This window comes from Pogona vitticeps, chromosome 4 (genome assembly GCF_051106095.1).
Source record: "Pogona vitticeps strain Pit_001003342236 chromosome 4, PviZW2.1, whole genome shotgun sequence".
Taxonomy (NCBI): Eukaryota; Metazoa; Chordata; class Lepidosauria; order Squamata; family Agamidae; genus Pogona; species Pogona vitticeps.
In genome coordinates, this window is record NC_135786.1 from 27,276,186 (window position 1) to 27,296,492 (window position 20,307).

Consider the following 20,307-nt stretch of genomic DNA (forward strand, 5'->3'; position numbering starts at 1 on the left):
GTTTATAGGAAGTTTCTTTCTCTAAGCATTCTCTCAACATGTCAAAATTTTCCATTTCAATTTGTCCTCCCCCGCCCTGAGGTTTCTCATTTATAGCACAATGTATGAAAAACAGTAACAGGTTTTTCAAAAATTAAGAGAAGAGTCAGACTAGGAGATATATTCATATCCAGCAATACGTCTGGATGCAGCTATTCCTATTTTTGCCATTTAAATTCCCTAATCACAAGCCACATTTCAGTTGGGTCCCCTTTTCCCATCTTTACAATGTATAATTAATCACTTTCCTCACACAGCTATTGTGGGAAGGATGCAACAAAGCTTGCAAATTTAGTAACCCCCAACCAACATTCTAAGGAATTGAATCCTAGCACCCAGAAAGTCAGGCACTGGTACATAATGTGATTTTAAAGCATGTCAGTGGCTACACCGAGCTTTTCTATAGTGTAAAATGTGACTCAAATGATGCTCATGTCTGTCACAATGCTCTTTCCTCCACCCCACCCCACCCCACCCCTCACATCATGCTGTCTCTTCACATCTATATGCATCATATACATACTTAGCAAAAGTCCTTGGGGCTTCCTGCTGTGCCACTGCAGTACCTTGATCCCTGTTGCCAAAATAATGGCCAGAATGCTATTGGTGACTTTTGCCAGTATAAGTGTCATGGCTTAAACTGTGGCAGTGAATTGCTACTAATCTTACACTTATGCTCCTTTCATCTCCCAAGAGGATTCTGTCTTATCTTTATGTTAAGATTATTTATGCCATGTCTCAGTGGCTGAAATTCATGGTAAGTCAAAACTAGAGCAGGCCCATTGAATCAGTAGGGATTGGGTGAGTCTAAACCTATGTAAGTTCCACTGGTTCAGTGGGCCTACTCCAGTTGTAACTTACCACTGGATTACTACAATGTACTGGCATTATTAATCTTTAATTAAGCACTATTAATTAAGCATTATTCCCCAGCTGATTTTGGTTAGTGCTACCCATTACTACAAAAGGCCTTTAGAAGAGAAACAGGATCACGGGAGGCTGGCTTATGCTAAGTCGCACGTTTTGGCGCAACATAGCCTTCTTCACCTATGATGTGGAATGTGTCTCTCTCCAGATGTTGTCAGACTGCTGCTCCCAACCTTCCTAGCCATCACAGCCAATTGTCCCAGCAAGATATTTGAAATGTCTGACAAATTATTAAAGGAGACAAAAAAAGAAAAAAAGAAAAAAACATATACAAAAAGCAATTTAAAATAATTAAACATGGAAATATTAAAATCATCATATAAAAACAGTTTAAGAAATATAAGGGCATTTAAAAACACATTAAGAAGGAGATATTGGCAACAAGCATAGAGCAACCAACAAGGTTAAAATTCGATATTAATTTTAATGCACTTCACCCACTGAGCTGTATCTTTTCCTCCAGAAAGATATTCAGACTTACATAGGCTGGATGTAGTTTTATGGAGCACAGATCTGACTTGGTTAAGGCAACAACAACCTCCCATACGCTTTGGATGCTGTTTAGGAGTAGGAAAGAAATTCAGTAAATTGTTATTGCAGATCCCATTTGCACTTTTTAACAAACACAAATTAAAAACCAGTTATCCTTCAAAATTCACTGAAATATTTACTGAATTTTGCAATGGCATTTGTCAATCAAAAAACTGCATACAAAGTGTATATGGTAAGAAGCAGTGAAGACAAAGTCTATACATTGAAGAAAACAATGTTCCAAAACAGGTTGCATAGGAATTTCTGTACTAGGTAGAATTATGTTCAAAATACAAATGTTAGGAAAAATATGTACCGAATCCCAAAATTATTTCCATATGAACCAGTCAGCAGTTCAGTCAATGGATCTGCTCTAGTTGGATCTTGCAACTGGATTTAGACTTTAGACCACAACCCTGCACCGGCCTACCTGGGGAAAGGGCCATGCAAAACAATGTGGAACTTGCTACTGAGTAGACGTGTACAAGATTCTGCAATTATATTTCTATATTTTCACTTTAGCATTGGAAGAACTCTGAGCTGTGAAAAAAAATGTGTTCATTTGCTAAATATACTTCCCCAATTAACAGAAAGGTTTCTGCACATAATCCAGTGGGAAAAATAAACAGAAACAATCCATTTGTATGACTATAGGAGTACATAAATTGGTAGGGAGTTTCCAATTTTAAGAAAAGAAGGTGATCACTCATATAATTTTGTTGTTGTCTGGTTGTTAAGTTGTGTCCGACTCTTCGTGACCCCGTGGACCAAAGCACACCAGGCCCTCCTGTCTTCCACCGCCTCCCAGAGTTGGGTCAAATTCATGTTGGTAGCTTCCAGCCATCTCATCCTCTGTTGTCCCCTTCTCCTCTTGCCCTCACACTTTCTCAACATCAGGGTCTTTTCCAGGGAGTCTTCTCTTCTCATGAGATGGCCAAAGTATTGGAGCCTCAGCTTCAGGAACTGTCCTTCCAGTGAGCACTCAGGGTTGATTTCCTTTAGAATTGATAAGTTTGTTCTCCTTGCAGTCCAGGGGACTCTCAAGAGTCTCCTCCAGCACCACAATTCAAAAGCATCAATTCTTCGGTGGTCAGCCTTCTTTATGGTCCAGCTCTCACTTCCATACATAGCTATTGGAAAAACCATTGCTTTGACTATGCAGACCTTTGTCAGCAAGGTGATGTCTCTGCTTTTAAAGATGCTGTTGAGGTTTGTCATCGCTTTTCTCCCAAGAAGCAGGCATCTTTTAATTTCATGGCTGCTGTCACCATCTGATCATGGAGCCCAGGAAAGTAAAATTGGTCACTGCCTCCGTATCTTCCCCTTCTATGTGCAAGGAGGTGATGGGGCCAGTGGCATTGATCTTCGTTTTTTTGATATTGAGTTTCAGACCATTTTGTGCTCTCCTCTTTCATCCTCATTAAGAGGTTCTTTAATTCTTCCTCACTTTCTGCCATCAGAGTGGTATCATCTGCATATCGGACGTTGTTGATATTTCTTCCGGCAATTTTAATTCCGGCATGGGATTCATCCAGTCCAGCCTTTTGCATAAATATTCTGCATATAAGTTAAATAAGCAGGGAGACAATATGCAGCCTTGTCATACTCCTTTCCAAATGTTGAACCAATCAGTTCTTCCATATCTAGTTCTAACTGTTGCTTCTTGTCCCACATACAAATTTCTCAGGAGGTAGATAAGGTGGTCAGGCACTCCCATTTCTTTAAGAACTTGCCATAGTTTGTTGTGGTAAACACAGTCAAAGGCTTTTGCATAGTCAATGAAGCAGAAGTCGATGTTTTTCTGGAACTCTCTGGCTTTCTCCATAATCCAGAGCATATTAGCAATTTGGTCTCTAGTTCCTCTGCCCCTTCGAAATCCAGCTTGTACTTCTGGGAGTTCTCAGTCCATATACTGCTGAAGCCTACCTTGGAGGATTTTGAGTATAACCTTGCTGGTGTGTGAAAAGAGTGTAATTGTACGGTAGTTGGAGCATTCTTTGTCACTGCCCTTTGGGACTGGGATGTAGACTGATCTTTTCTAATCCTCTGGCCACTGCTGAGTTTTCCAAACTTCCTGATATATTGAATGTAACACCTTAACAGCATCATCTTTTAAGATTTTAAATAGTTCCACTGGAATGCCATCACCTCCACTGGCCTTGTTGTTAGCCATGCTTTCTAAGGCCCACTTGACTTCACTCTCCAGGATGTCTGGCTCAAGGTCAGCAACCACACTATCTGGGTTGTCTGGGACATCCAGATCTTTCTGGTATAATTCCTCTGTGCATTCTTGCCACCTCTTCTTGATGTCTCCTGCTCCTGGTAGGTCCCTCCCATTTTTGTCCTTTATCATGTCCATTTTTGCACAAAATGTTCCTTTAATATCTTCAATTTTCTCAAACAGATTGGCTATGAGGGCTACTCCATTTCTTCTATGGGATTCTTGCCCACAATAGTAGATAAGATAATCGTCTGAATTGAATTCGCCCATTCCTATCCATTTTCGTTCACTGATGCCCAGGATGTCAATGTTTATTTTTGCCATCTCTTGTTTGACCTTATCCAGCTTACCAAGGTTCATAGGTCTTACATTCCAGGTTCCTATGCACTATTTTTCTTTGCAGCATTCGACTTTCCTTTCACTTCCAGGCATGTCTGCAGCTGAGCATCCTTTCGGCTTTGGACGAACCACTTCATTAGCTCTGGGGCTACTTGTCCTTGTCCTCCGCTCTTCCTCAGTAGCATGTTGGACACCTTCCGACCTGAGGGTCTTCCAGCATCATATCTTTTAGCCTTTTGTTTCTGTTCATGGGGTTTTCTTGGCAAAGATACTGGAGTGGCTTGCCAGTTCCTGCTCTAGGTTGATTGCATTTAGTCAGAACTCTCCACTATGACCTGTCCATCTTGGGTGTCCCTGCACGGCATAGCCCATAGCTTCTCTGAATTACTCAAGCTCCTTCGCCACAACAAGGCATCAACCAGTGAAGGGGCACATAATTAAAGAAATTCAACAAATCTCAATAATCATATGAAGAAGAAAAGGATGAGGGCATTTTCTACTTTAGGTTCCTTAATCCAAGGGCCATCAGTCACTATCATTGGATTCTTCTGACCATACTATACATATTACTACCTGCGACTTCATTCTCTATGGCTATCATCAGAGAAAAGAGATTGTTTAACCAGTGCAGAAATTGGGATGATATAAAATCCTTCAGTGTTCCGTGAATTCCAACACAAAGCCAATTGCCCAAATGTGGGATTTTATTACAGAGGTTTGTGCATGGTGTACAAGGGTGTGTATGGTTTATTTCATGACCAAACTGCAGTATTTCAGCCCTGACAGAGACCCATTCATACAAGACAGAACATGATGCCAAAAATCCACAGGGCTATAGTTAAGCCTTCCTTCAACATGGTGCTCTATTGCTGTAGACTACAACTCCCATCATCCCATCCAGTACACCCATAGGCCATACTTTCTCTAAACAAAAGGCCCTGGAGACCAGCACATCTGTTTTCATGGAGAAAACCTTCTAGTATCTGGTAATCATGATACCAATAAGCCATAAACAGAATTTGCTGGTTTCCTGTGATCATCTTCAGTACAAACAGTTTAAACACAGCAATGCAAAGGCCTTTTTGGTGAGTTTGTATTTTATGTCTCTCGAGCAACCCCTGATCTCCATACAAACCACTACAGAAATACATTTTCACTTTTCACTAGGGCTATTTCTGACATTGCCTCAGGTTTTTAGGGATGGAAAATGGGTAGAACTGCAGATGTCACCTGATCTGTCATGCAATACCCAAAGCATTCATACTTCCCTCAGATGGAATAGAGACCATTGTCCTGTTACTAGTATTCATATAGAACTCAATGGCTGGTCAACCCCTTCTCGTTAAGGACTCAGGGACAGAGTGAAATGTTATCTTGCTCTTTGTCTCAGGCAGCAAACTACTATGGGTGGTCATGACAGAACCGGCCATAATAGGTTGTTGGCAGGGCTACCAGAACTACCTTTGCTGAGAAAAGTGTAAGCAGTACCACTCTATTGATTCTGCCGAAAAGAGGGTGAATTGCTTCAGCTCTGCTATGAAGCCACTGCCATCAGGTTCTTACTTCTGTTATCTGGCTATAGCCATCCCATCACATTGCAGTTTAGGACAAAAAAGGAAGCAGGCCACTCCATTGGTTCTGTGGGGACACTAGCGTAATTAACTCTTCCTCTCCTTCAACTACAGAAACTCACTTTAAAAGAATGAAAACAATTCTTTTCCAAATGATTCTTCTTCTTGTGCTTTATCTTTTACATCCACAAAGACTCTCTTAGAATCATACTACTCTAAAGCTGGAAGGAATCTCAAGGATTATCTTGTCCAACCTTCCTGACAAAGAAATCTACAGCTAAAGCATCTCTGAGAGATGCCCATCCAGGTTGCTAGGCTGTCAACTAACTATGAATCCACCTAACAGTACCATTGCCTAGCTTGCATTTTACCAGTTTGGCAACATAAATATCATGAGGGACCTTGTCAAAAGACTTGCTAAAATCAAGACACATTACATCTACAGCTTTCCCCTCATCTACCAATCTTGTGATTCTTTTAAAAAGCAATAGTACGATTAGTCTATCACAAAATGATTTTCACAATGCTTCACATGCTGGGTCTGTGAAGATTCTCAGTCATCCAGGTGAAGTCATGGCAACTGGAATTCTTTCTTATTAGGCTGAAGATGGTCCTTTGTCCATCTAACAAGCCTATTCAGACTAGGGGAAATTGAAACTAACATGGAGGATATATCAGGGATCTCCTACCAACTATCCTCAGACTGAAGAAACTACTTGGATGAGTGGCAAAATGTTTCAACCTAATAAGAAAGAAGTCCAATTGCCATGACTCAACTTCCATATGTTGGGTTTTACTAAGCCTCATGTTCTTTTCTAAATAATCACATATGAACTGTTTAATTATCCTTCTAGAGCATTTCTAGGTATTGATTTCAAGCTGACCAGTCAATAGTTGCTGAGATCCCTCACACATACACCCTTTTTTGAAGGTGGGAATATTAAACCGTTATCAGTCTTTGGGTTAGTTGGGCAGGGACCAAGAATAAGGCATGTAGTATAATAGTTCACAGCTAGTTGACTATTATCACCTTTAGTGCAAACAATTTAAATACAGCAATGCGAAGGACCAGCTAGTACAGAACAGAGTAGTCAGGGACTCAGAAGAAGCACTTGGGTATTGCAACTGTTGTCTGAGATGATCACTTCACATTGCCTAAGTATCAGGCAGCACAGCCCTTTTGGTACATCATATAAACATGATTGGTTCTTGGATACATGATTCTACAAGTGATGTGCTTGAAGAATGTAATTAATATGTGAGCCCACAATAATGTAATCTGTGAGCCCACAATAAGTATTACAAACTCCTGAACAACTGCAGTTATGGTTGTTGTGGGTTTTTTGGGCTCTTTGGCCGTGTTCTGAAGGTTGTTCTTCCTAACGGTTTGCCAGTCTCTGTGGCCGTCATCTTCAGAGGACAGCACTCTGTGCTCTGTCCTTCAGAGTGCTGTCCTCTGAAGATGCCAGCCACAGAGACTGGCAAAACGTTAGGAAGAACAACCTTCAGAACATGGCCAAAGAGCCCGAAAAACCCACAACAACCATTAGATCCCGGCCGTGAAAGCCTTCGCGAATACATTGAACTGCAGTTATCTTTACCAACTTATCATCCTGAACACACCTGATCTTGTCTGATTTCAAGCTCAAGCATCTTGGATCAGGATAATATTTGGATGGAAGAATGCCAGGAAATACTGGTCAACTCCAAGTAGCGCTAAGAAAGAATCCAGCTGGAAATGTTGGAGAACCATAGATGGTGGTCAGAGTTGGCAGTACTGAATGAGATGCACCTGTGGTTTGGTTCAGTGCAAGGCCACTTCCTTGTTCTCCTTTCCCGGTGCTTTGAAAGCAGAAAGTCTCCAATTTAATCCACAACATCTCCAAGAAGGGCTAAGAGAGGATCCTGTCTGAAACTTCAAAGAGCTGCTACCAGTCTCATACAACAATGTTGGGCTAGATGCACTCACAGCCTATTCAGGATATGGCAGCTTCTTACATTATTATATTCCAGTGAATAGCAAACCAAACCATACCTAATCAAAGTATTTGATAAGGATACATCCTGGATCAGCACCTTTTCTCCTGTGCTGGGTCAGCTGCTTCCTCCAAGAAATTATTTAACTATATTCAAACATTTTTAACTGACACATTCAAGAAAGACTAGTGAAAGGAAAAAAAAACCTGACCCACTTTCATATTGTTTGGAATTCTTTCAAAATATGAACTGAGAAGAAAGACATGGCGCCAAGAGAACTGAGCTTCATTAGGTGAAAAGATTCAGGTGGGACACGCACACCCCATCTTTCTCCCCAAGGGGCACAATAAACTGGATCCATCACTCTCTGATCAACAGCAACATGAAAATTGCAAACCTGACCAGTACATCAAAAAGATGTATGAAAAATACTTTCTGAGGAAAAAAAATGCTAACTGTGCATCCTGCTCCTGTGACTGCGCTGATATTAAATCAGGAAATAGCACTGAACAACCATCACAAACACATATACACAGGAGCTGTCAAAATAGAAACCAAGTAAAATCCCTAATTTGGATTTGGGGTGAAAAGAGCAACCAAAAAAGAGAGAGGTGCATATGGAATGGAAGTTTATGGTAATATCTGAATCCTTATGCAGCAGGTAAAGGGATTCCAAAATCTGCCTTTCTAAGCTTTTTTTTTTTTAATGCAGGGGAAGAGCTAATTGGCCTGAAAGAGAAGGCTAGAAAGGGGCATTATATTCTAGACATTGCCAGCAGTATCTCTGAACTATCCACAGCTTTGCTTCTCACATGCTACCAATGATTAAAGAAAGTATATACAATATCCAACAGAAAAACGTTGAGCCTCTTTCCGTAAGTCTCAACATGGTGAAGAGGAGCAACCCATTCAATGAAAAAAACCCCCAAAAAACAGAGGGGATCCAGTGGCAACATCCCATTTGGTTCCCATCACATGGCAGAACAAGACGAGGCCATACCTAAAGCAAATGGATGAATGGTATGCTTCCTTACATGTCGCCTCCTCCTCAGTTTATTCAGACCTTTTGCATAAGATGTGGAACCAGCCACGAAATTAAATAACTTAAACTTCCAAAGTCTTAACCATGTTAATTGTGGTATATGGCAACAAAAGCATCAAGGAATCTTATGGTACCTTAATGACTAGCAAGTTTTATCTGACATACACTTTTGTGGCAGGGATGTGACCCTCACAGCTCTCACCATTTTAGATAAATAAATGGGGGTCTTTTTTTCTCTCTCCTTGCAGCAATTCTCTGCGACGATATATTTTTTCCTGAGAAATCTCATGGGATGTTTCTTGTTATTATTTTTTTCTGGATGAATTAGGAAACTGCACAAAATATTATAATTCCTGCACACAATTGCATTTTTCCTGTGCAGGATTCATCTGGAAAGGGTAGAGCAAGCTGTGCAGGATTGTTATAATTTTTGTGCAGAGTGACATCTTTCCTGCCCAGGATTCACTGGCAGGAACATGAAAACTGAGCAGAATTTGGCAACTTCCTATGCAGAATGGGAGAGAAAACAATATATTTTACAAGTCCACCCCTATTTTTGTGGACTGAAGCCCATTTGATCTGGAGTCCAGGAAAGTGTGTGGTAAATAAAACTTCTAATCTTTAAGGTCTTTGTTGACTTTGCTGCAACAGACTGCTACAGCAACAACACTTCCAGAATTTCAAAGATAGCTGTGTAAACAAAATCTAGGCAGTATCACTAAGGTCATATATATCAATGCTACTAGTAGGCTTACCAGCTACATAGAAAACCTAGCAATCAAGAAGTGAGCTGTATATTTCTAACTACTGGGGGTGAAGGATAAGTAAGTGATAGCTAGCTCTATAATGCCACCTTTGTCAGCCTCTTACAGGAAGGAGAAGTGTGTGCTCAAGGAAGTGAAGTTGCCAGTTCACTTAGCTGATACTTGGCTTATGAACAGAGTCGAAATAAATTTACAGCATGGTAATGCTTGAATTGACAAGCAAAATAACTCAATTCAAATTTTCTCGCAAAACATAGACAAAATTTGAAAATATTCCTAAAGACTTAGAATAAACTGCAATCTTGATAGAAGCCTAAAAAAGCATTCTATAAATCAATAGATTTTCTCACTTTCCCCAATTTTAGATAAAGTTAAATATCGAGGATTTTTTCAAAAATAAAATGCAGTAAATAAACAAAAGGTGACTGAATTTGGCAAGCTAATAGTCCTTAAAACTGGCAGATAATTGATAAAGATTAAAGATTTTTTTTAAAAAAAAGTTGCTTAAAAATCAGAAATGTGAGTTGCAAAAATGAAGCCTGAAAATGTTCACAGCAGCATATTAACAGAAATCTATGATAAATAAGCAAAAGCAAAACATCAAGATAGAGACTAAGGCTGCAATGCTACATGGACTAAAAAGAAAATCTTGTTGAACTCAAGACTTTAAATCCAGTTACTAGTCCAACTAGAACAGACGCATTGACTCAGTGACTGCGTGGTACATCAACAGCTGAGTAAATCTCATTGATTCAATAGCTCTACTCCAATTGGGAATAACTATTTCATTTAGACAAATGTGACTTATTTACTTCTTTCTGAGCAGACATTTACAGGATTGCACTTTTCAACCATTGTTGTTATTATATACTATCAAGTCAGAATTGACTCAAAGCAATTTAACAGGGCTTTCAAGGTAAGTGAGATACTTGAGTGGCTTTACCAGTTCCATCACCCCAGTGAGCTTCTATGGCTGAGCAGGGATTCAAACTCAGGCCTCCTGAGTTTTAGTTTGTTAGTTTAACTACTACACTGAGTATCTATGCACCTGGGGAAACTGAAGGTCTTGACTGAACTAATGGGTCTCAATAAAAAAATCAGAACTGGGTAATACTTTCATTGGACCACCAAAACATCACAAAAGGATTAGTTTTTAAGTTCTCCAGAACTCATCTTCAGTTTAGGCATTACAGAAAATCAGATGCAAGAAAGGGAGAAACAGCAAAGTTGCTAAATTAATCTCACCAGATTTTAATCTGTAGGATCTGCAATTACACTAAAATCTCAAAATGGGATAATTAGAAGGTTGAAGAATCAGCTTGAAATGTGATAATATGAGGTTTCCCTTGTCTACTTTCTGTATTATTTTTATCTGTGTTAGTCACACTGAGTTCTAATCTAACCTAACTCTCTGAACCAACAAGTTACTGTAGCAAGCTTCTTCGGAGAATAAATCAGTCCTGCAAACACACTGAACTGGAACCATAAAATATTATGTATTATTGGGCAATTCTGATTTAAAGCTCCAAATGTCAGTGTCACCCTAGTCACTTCTATAAAATATTATGGCTTTATGCATGGATGGTCCATTACTACCACATGTCACTATAAACATCATGTTCCAGTACTGGCGAAGCTTTGCATTTGGTAGCAGCTACACATGGCTGTTTTTGACATGCAGGGTTTTCATGTGCATACCATGGATTAGATAGTGCTGTGAAGAGTTTGTCTTACCTAACTTGAACTTTTCTGTTTAAGCTTTGCTGAATTAGCAATATGATGGATTAGGGAGTAAACTGTCTGCTCACCACGGATTTTCTCCCATCACAAATGCAGCATTTTAAAATCTAGAATGCCAAGAAAATCTGTCACTTTATGGGTCCCTCCTCGGCACAAATGGGGACACCAACATGGAACAGAAGTTGCAAACAAATCAATAAAGGAATCCATGTGGGATCTGTTGTTGCTGCTGTTTATACCAATCTTTTCCCTTCAGTGTTAGGAGGCAAATTGATTCCAGCGCCTTCAAAATGTCAAACATAGAATGTTTACAGGCAGCTACTCTACCACCTAGTCAAATCAAAGTATTTGGATGCATGACACAATTGATTCTGGTAGGAAGGGATGTTCTTGCACCCAAATCCTTTGGTTTAATAAGAATTGTGGATTGGTTTGATAGCTTGTAAGAGTGTGCAGTTGCAGTCACATTCAGAGTTACTGCTAGAGGTTGGTTTGCACTATTAGGAAGAGGAACAAAGAGGTTTGAAAACTGATGTCACCATCTCTGTTATTCCTTCTGCAACTCATTTCTAACATTTCAAATTGACAAGATTGTCTTCTCCACCAATGAAAAAAGAAATCTGACAACTGAGAACAGGGACATGAATGATGCCCCTTTGAAAGAAATAATTCTCCTTTTCCAGATTCCTGTTGCAAGATTCAATTGCATGAAACATTGGGAGAGAGCCTGATTTGTAAGGCTGGGTTTGTTTGTTTTAATGACTATCAGGCATTAAATGCAATTACCTAGGCAAAGAAATTATTTATTTATTTATTAGATTTATACCCCGCACCATCTGGCAAACAGGCCACTCTATAAGTACAGGTATTTGAACTTGGGGCAGCAATACAAAGTCACTATCTCTGTTATGTTGGGGATGGAGTGGAAGAAGGAAAGCGCAAGGAGAAAATATCGGTGATTACGCTTTGTTCACCCTGGCTGGCCATGGCAAGGGGGCCCAAGGGGAAAAGCCTCACAGAGGAGAGGCTTCCAAACGGCTGCACGCTTAAGCCTGACAACCACAACACATAGGGCAACCTAAAGAGCGGGTTCAAACCATTAGGATCTCATTAAACCTGAGGGCATTAAACTGATGGAATAATCACTTTCACTCAAGCGATTACGGCTGTGCCTTGAAGCGTCTTTGGTGTGAAGGGGTGGGAGAGACGCGAATACTTGCCTCCTTCATTTACTCTGTGCAATGCGAAAGGGGGGTACCTACTCTTTCGGAGAGTTCTCCATTGCCTTCTCATAGGGTTGATCCACCTGCAGACGGGTCTCACAGTTACCCCTGACACGGACGGAGATTTCCTTGCTCTGATGCAACGCTGGTCCAATCGCTACCCTTCCAAGAATGGCATCGGGTGCGTCCTATGGCAGCCACTTTCAGACGGTAACAGAAAGAGAGAGAAAGATAGGGATGAATGGAGAGAAAACTACGCGTTGGCAGCCTGAAATTCGTGGGCCATCTTCAGCAGTCCAAAGAAGCCCCTCTCAACGCGTGCACACTCGCGCGCACCCCCCCCCACCGTCTGATCCACACGTTAATAACAGACTCTGTCTGATCTTCAGTCGATGATTAACTAGGGCTGTTGATTTACACGGGAGGGGGGGCGGCGGTAAAAACCATAGCAGCACACGGTGCCTGCCGGCTTTACACAGGTTGGGAAATGTACAAACGCAGCAAAAAGAGAGAGAGAGAGATACCTTCTTTTCTCCCGCGGTCTTTTCTCTCCCACCCCTCTCCGTGACAATTGTTTTCAAGATGCTCAACTTGCAAAAAGAAAAAGAAAAAACGAGGTGGGGGTGGGGTGGAGTGGAGGACCAAACCTAACCGATCTTGTAGGGAATTATGGCTTTTTAGAATCGAGTTACTCGCTTTCCCCCGCAGTAGCGCAAGCTCCCGAAAATCCATAGGCGCAGCTTCGCGGACGGCAATGAAATGCACATAGGTATAATAATAAAAATACTGAGGCGATAGAGCGGGGGGAGAGGGGGCCTCACAGACGTCGAGTCTATACGCAAAATATTTCAAATCTGGTTCCACTGAACTCAGTGAGGCAGATTTCCAACTTGTCCATCGTAATTTAACTTTTCTCTCTTCCTCCCCCCGCCCCGCGAGGAGGAGATGTGGTCTTGGGAGGAAAAAAAAGATACTACCAGGCTCTCACTGAAATGCATTTACTAATGTGTTTTGAAATAAGTAGCAGAGGCAATGAAGCCTTCCCCTCCCCCACTACCCGGGATCTACAGGTAGGTAAGTACGTCTCTGCTGGAAGCATAACGGTGCAGATCTTTGGACACCGTGACTTTGCTGCACCGCATGTTTATGACTGGGAACCCCTTACTCTGAATTTTAGGGGGACGGGGGAACCCGAAAAAGAAGTTAAAGAAGCAGGCGAAATTTATTTTATTTTATTTTATTCCCAAGAGTTACGTCTTGACTTCAAAAGAAGGGAAAGGAGGTTTCTTGGAAAACCAGTTGCTTCTACTCTCTCCCCACCCCCCCCCCTTTTTTTCCTTTCTCAGGAGAAAAACTCTTATTTGGGACTTGGATCATGATCCAGGCAATTGGCATTTCCGGGGAGCAATAAATAATTCTCTGTCTCCGAGAAAAAGAATTTCCTATCAGACAACCTAAGTTGAACCCAAGTAGGACTGACAGATGTGTGCTCCTCATTTCGGAATTAGTCTGATTTAAAACCATGGAGCCCTCCTGGTCTGGATGTTGGATTGGGTTCCAAATTCACATCGTGCATGCGCGCAGCTAGGGAGAATCCGGAGTATATCAGGTGTGGCTCCGAAGTAAGAATCACACGTTAGACAAGACCTGTTTTTAATGACTGTTCATGGGATTTGACCAAACAGTAAGATGCAGCCGTTTCTTCCAAGGCCCCTATTCACTTCGCCTTTTCAGTTGGATATTGAGTTACCCGCTTAACCGCGCGAAAGAGCCAGTGGCGAGCACGGGGGGGGGGGGGCGGGGAGGCAGACGCTTCCCTTTGCCAGAACTGTACCCGCACAGTTACGACTCCTTTTTGTTCCAGAGAAAGTGGCCATGCAGGAGAGTTAGAAGTAAGAGCCGTATCTCCTCTGCAATCCTACACAAAGAGCCGAGGCTGCAATCCCTGGATACCTACTTAGCTGGAAGTAAACCCCATTCAACTCAGCTGGACTTCACTTTTGAACAGGAGCTGATTTATATGTATTGCATTCTAAAGCAGATGCGTGTGGCTAGGCTTTCCTTCGGATATGGCTTTAGTCTCTCTTTCTGGAGGGCATATCTAGGAGGGTAGGCGAGGCTTCGGATCGGTGCCTCCAGGTTGCCTCTTCCACTGCCTTCTAGTTTAGACGTGAGTTCGTTTCCCGTGCACCGGCTTCACAGCAGGGTGGTCCCATTGCATTTTCAGTTGGCCTCAAAGCAGTTTTAAAAACCACGGGAAGTTAATGGTATTGCTGCAGTGGATTGCGGAGCCAAAATAACACGGGGTGGACTGCTAGCATCTCCTAACAAACACGGACCAAGAATCCCGGAGTTAGAAAAGGAGATTTAGGAGACAATCCTGAACGTGCTAGAGAGAAAGCCTCATTAAAGACAGTGGAGCTTACTTTTCAGGAGAGGTCCACAGGACCATCCTTCAGGGCCGCCTGGATCAGAAGTTCTTACCCACAGGACAGAAGACTCCATCTCTTCCTTCCTTCCTTCCTTCCTTCCTTCTGATGAAACAGACATCCACAGAATGCATCTTCCACCGGCGTGAGTTTTGCCCCTCTAATAAAGGCAAATACCCTGCGAAGCTTTTCTGTGCAACCATCACTAAATTGAATAGGAACTCCTGCTATGGCAAAGTTTGCACTGGGGGAACAATTCTGAATAAGTCCTTGTGTCTTCTATGTGTTGGTACATACGTGTTCATACATATCTGTTCAGGTTATATACCTACTACCTTGGAAGTAAGTTCCATTCAGGTCAACGGAACTCACTTCCAGGAAAAGATTCAGTCCTAAAGGGCCTCTTTCGTAAGTAAATCCCAAAGGTAATGGCAGATTTCAAGTTCACAAGTGTTTGGACGCAATCCTCAGGAAACTTAAGTTCTCCGCAAAACTCACCTATTTTTAAGAAATGACTGTCAGGTTTGCGTGCTGTGGACAGGCGATCTTACCAAAGAGAATCGCCTCAAAATGATAGCAGCAGCCGCGTAAATTTCTCACTGAAATCCTGTGGAAAGTACTCAGCCTTAGCTAGGTCGTGAGATGTGTATTTAGGATTGCAGTTCTGATCAGCTGGATTAAAAATAGTAGTTTCGGCTTCACTGGGGCTTTTTTTTCGTGGGTGGTGGTGGATTGGGCCCTTGTTTTCTTTCCGTGTTCTTATTTCACTTTGGTCCTCAAAACGCCCTCCCCCTCTCCTTGCATGTCCTCAATAATTCTGGCGCTGATTACAACTTTGACGACTTCAAAGAGAAAACTAAAAACCACCCAATAAACGTAAACCAGCCTTTAAATGGGCTGAAGAGAGGGGGCTGTGCGCAGAACTCAAACTTCATTTTTCTACTAATCCGCAGTATGTGTTTTTCTTTCTTTTGCTTTTCTTTCCAAAGGAACTCTGGCTTTGTGGGAGGGTGTCTTCAACCGTTTAAAAAAGAGGGTGGGTAACAAAACTGAAGGAAGGAAGGAAGGAAGGAAGGAAGGAAGGAAGGAAGGAAGGAAGGAAGGAAGGAAGATAGGTCCCCTTTAAAACGATCTGGATAGCTGATAGTCTGGAGGATCAAGAAGGGCACCAGAAATGTGTGCGTTGGGAAGGCACGGAAGAGGAGGAAGGAGAGGGGAATGAGAAAAGGAAAATACGATTTTAAATTAAAATGAAAAGAGAAAGGAAAACAGAAATGTTCTTCCTCGCAGGAAATTCTCAGAGCAGCAGTCCTTCCATAGTTTTTGCCTTTAGCCTTAGGAAAGAAAGAAAGAAAGAAAGAAAGAAAGAAAGGAAAAGAAAGGAAAAGAAAGGAAAAGAAAAAGGGAGAGAAAGAACTGGACTCGGTCTCCACGCGTGGACCAGGGTGCTGCACTTCGCCTCTTTTGTGGTCCAGAAAGAGGTGCCCCGAGCGAAGTGCTGGGAGTTACGAACGCTTGAACCAGATGCACGTAAAACGCTGGCCTCTCTCTCTCTCTCTTCACCACCCCCCGCATTATCTTGCTGGAGTAGATCATGCAGCAACCGGCACAGCGGTGGCGGTGCAAAGGCTGAAAGACGCTGCAATAGAAAGCTGGGGCGCAGAGAGAAGGCGCGATCGCGCGCTGCTCCCTTTAGAAAAGATGATGCTGTCGATCCAGCAACCGTTGCGGGAACCCTCCGCTTTCCCTCTGACAAACTCCAACAGTTCTTCCCATAGGGTGACCCTCTCTCTATTTTTCTTCTTCTCTCCCTCCCCCAACACATCTCGGGATGGCACGCGATCCACAAACGAGGCCACTTACACTCGCATAGATGGATCGCATTCGTTGCCCTTCCAAACTGCGTTCTGTTAAGCAACAACTTTCTTGGTGGGCAGCGCCTGTTCGGTGGAGGCCGGCGCGGCGCGGCCCTGATCCCCCCGGGCAGCTGACGTCACGATCCCCAACAAGCGCACCGAGGCAGAAGGAAGCCTCCGTTTTTGACACAATGGGACTTCCTTCTGAACCTACGTGTCAGGGGTCAACTTGTCAAGCGAAAGGATTTGCAACGGAGTAGACCCCCTTGGACACATTTTAGTTTGCTTTGTTCTAAAGGTTCATTGAAATCAAGGGTGAGAAGAGGCCTTCCAATGCGATTAACGTGGTTGATCCTGACCGTATTAACTCCGGTGTAGGAGTCTCTGTCGGTGGGATGGGATTTTCTCAGCGGCAGCAGTACACGGCCGTAGGAAATCAGGAATCAGCAACACCGGCTGATTTCCATGCGAACTTGTTTAGGAAACCCTCTAAGCAAGCCTGCTTTACTCCAGGCTAAGGCTTGGAGTAAAGAACTGTGGAGTTCTATATAGATCGTATTGATTGACTCCGAAACAAGCCTAAAATCGCAAAGGGGCTCCAGTTTCTAGCAAACTCAGTGGAATCCCCCGTTTTCATTCATGTAAAATACGTCCTGCTGGCTGGATAGCTTAGTGGTTTAGATATCTGCCCGCAGAGCCAAATAGTTCGGTTTCTCACAGTGCACCCCAGAAGAGCCATCCTGTGTGGCCCTGGGCGAGCTGCATAGTCCCAGGGCGCCCCCCCCCCGCGAAGAAAAGAATGGCAGATCCCTTCCGAGTATTCTCTACCCGGAAAACTCTAGACAAGAATCCCCATATGTCTGAACTGACTTCACGGCACGTGATTATGATTAAAACGCGCCTAACTCTGTGCCGATTTGGGGATCTTAATCAATCACCCCTTGATGCCCATGCACTTCGCTTGCAGGCTCCGGGAGCATAGAGCAACTTTTCGCACCATTCATACGTGTTTGTCTTCACTTGACCCAAGGTCGCGGATCGAGGCCTCCCGAACTCGGGACCTTCCTGCGCGTTGAAATGGAGGCTCCATTCCTCCAGGAACCCAACGACCTGCAGCAAACGAGTCAAGGGGAACGCTTTCATTTCTGGAAACTTCTTCCGGTTATGTACACGTCCAGTTGATGGAGCTGGGGGTGGGGGTGGGGGAGGGGGAATGAAGTGTGGAACTGACGTGCTGTTATCTTGACTGGAGGTTATTAAATCGGACCGAGAACCAAAACGTAGGCGACTGTCAAACCGGGAGAAAGGGGAGAAAAGAAAACGTCCGGAGTGCTATAACCCTGGAGTGCAAAAGTAAATCCCACGGAACTCCACGCTGCTTTACAAGGAAGCGTGCCTGAGATGCTTGCGGGGGGGGGGGCTCTGATCCAAGAAGGTGAAAGGACCGATTTAAGAACGGGGTGGGCGCGGAGGTGCCTGCGTGTGGGTAGAGGCCAAGGAACCTATTAGGCGTTCCGCAGATTTGGCGTGGGAGAAATTCAAACAGACTGGCAGGCCCGTTCATTCCCGCAAAATCCCAAACTTCCCAAGTATGACAAAGAGTGGAGTTTCCCTTTCTCCTAAAAGTTCGGATCCCCATCTCCTTCAGCCGATGCCCTTTCCCGCTGGGCGACCGAAACAGGCCAATGGCTCGCAATTTGAATCCGCTTCCTTCGCTCCTCGCCCTCCCGGGATTTTCCTCCCTTTCTCGAGCTTTTGCCCCCTTCTTGGAGAAACAAGCACCGTTTTCTGGGGCACATCACCTTCTCTAACAAACGGGGCTTCTCGGAAGTAACTGCCCTGGGTTTCTAGAGCGCTTCCTTCTACTTCTCTCTCTCTCCGGCCGGTTTCATCAGACGACTTTCTGCCGCCGCCGCCGCCGTTTTCCAGCTCTCCCTCCTATAATTCAGGTACAGTAATTTCCATGGGTAGCCCTTCGAAGAGAGCATGTCTAAAGCAGTGGTGGCCAGCGAGGAGATCGTCTGAATAAATCAATGCGTGTAGGTCTGAGATAACACAAACTAAGATCCTTCTGTTCTCACGTTACTGTGAGGAGTACGGCGTGGGCAAAGGGGACGAACCCAGCTTTTAACCTTTACGGTACATCGCATTCTTTATTGGGCGATGCCTCAAGGTTCCTTGCTTAAGAGAAAATAAAAACCACGTCGCCTTATTCTACGAAACAGTTCGATAACTAATGTTGATTTTAAAAAGATTAGGAACAAGTGCAAAGAGGGTTGCCTTTGCCTCATGAACTAATAGGGATCCTGGTTCTTGGCTGAGCGAAAAACCCCTCGATCGGTTGGCCTGGAATAATAATAAGGCAAAGGAGGCGGTAAACTTTATTGGGCGTAAACAGCAGGGGGAGATAGTAATGCGCAGCCATCGCACGTGAGAAAGGACGACACGGAGGACGACACGGATCGCGAAAGCTGTGCTAGGGTAGTGAGAAGGATCTCTCTCCAGGCAGAGAGAAACCTGCAGTTTTTGTCCCCCGAGAACGGCCGAGGCTTCACCTCCTTACCCGGCTGGTTTTTAATTCCAAGCCGACAGCGCGTTTTTCTTCACGCGGCCACTTGGGGTCGCGCTTTATGTCCGTTTGGAGCACAGCAGAGCCGCCGCGAGAGAAGAAGGGGAGGGGAAGGAGCTAGACCGCCTTAATCTCCCTTAATCGTTACAAAATGTTTAAACAAAAACACCCTCGATGGAGCCCCCCCACCCCTTCCACATACTTACACGCACGAGAGAGAGAGAGAGAAAAAAATAGTGCAACATGACTTCTTCTTTGCATTGCCGTTATTGCAGAAGGGGAAATCACGGAACCTCCCCAGAAGTGTAAAACCACAGCGCTGATTTCCCCTTTCCCGCACCGGGGGCTCCACAGCGTTGCTGTTTTGCAAGCCCTTTCTAACGTCAAGGAGGGGGGAGGAAGTCTCTCCGCTTCCCTTGCAACGCGCACATGCGGGACGGGCGCGCCTACGATTGCAAGGCTCTTGCCCCGTCGGGCTCCGGTTCCACAGACGCGAACGCCTGCACGCAAGGAGACCCGCGACTCTGCTTGCCGGAGTCTTTCTGCCCAAACCTCCCACTCCTCCTCCCCTCCTTGCGGGCAAGAAAAGTTGCGATCTCTCACATTATCGCTGCCTTTTCTTTGTGTGCAAAGCGATCCCGGTTTCCAGGACTATCATGGGGGGGGGGGGGAGGCGTGGCGGGGAAGGGATATGAGTGGTTTCCCGGAAGGAGTTTAAGAACACCAGAGCAGTTCAGAAAATTCGATACCCAACGACGGGCAGGGCACGAGGGCTCGGCCTGGAACCGTCGATTACAAAGCCATGGACAGGGGCTGGAAGAGGCCGGGGAGATGAAACCAGGAAAGATCAGCCGGTCAGCCCCGCTCGCCTTCGGATTGCCGCCGCCGCCGCCGCCGCTGCTGCAAAAGCTGGTCCTCCCCAGCTGCTCATCAGCTGACTCTGCCCGCGAGCTGTCACCCTGCTTCCAAGCCCGGGCCCCGCCCCCTCGGCTACCCCAGGAACTCCGCGTCCGAAGCGCGGTTGGTCGGCGCACTCGCCCGGCCCCGCCCCTTTCGCCCCGGTGTCATCGGGAGCCAAA

General features: G+C 44.2%; 1 long non-coding RNA gene across 1 annotated transcript; it reads right to left on the reverse strand.

Moving 5' to 3' along the window:
• Positions 1 to 1,148: 1,148 nt before the first annotated feature.
• On the reverse strand, positions 1,149 to 12,574 carry LOC144588968 (uncharacterized). Its single transcript, XR_013544758.1, has 2 exons — positions 12,414 to 12,574; positions 1,149 to 1,523 (listed from the first exon to the last, which is right to left on the reverse strand). It is a non-coding gene; the product is annotated as an uncharacterized LOC144588968 (long non-coding RNA).
• Positions 12,575 to 20,307: the final 7,733 nt, after the last annotated feature.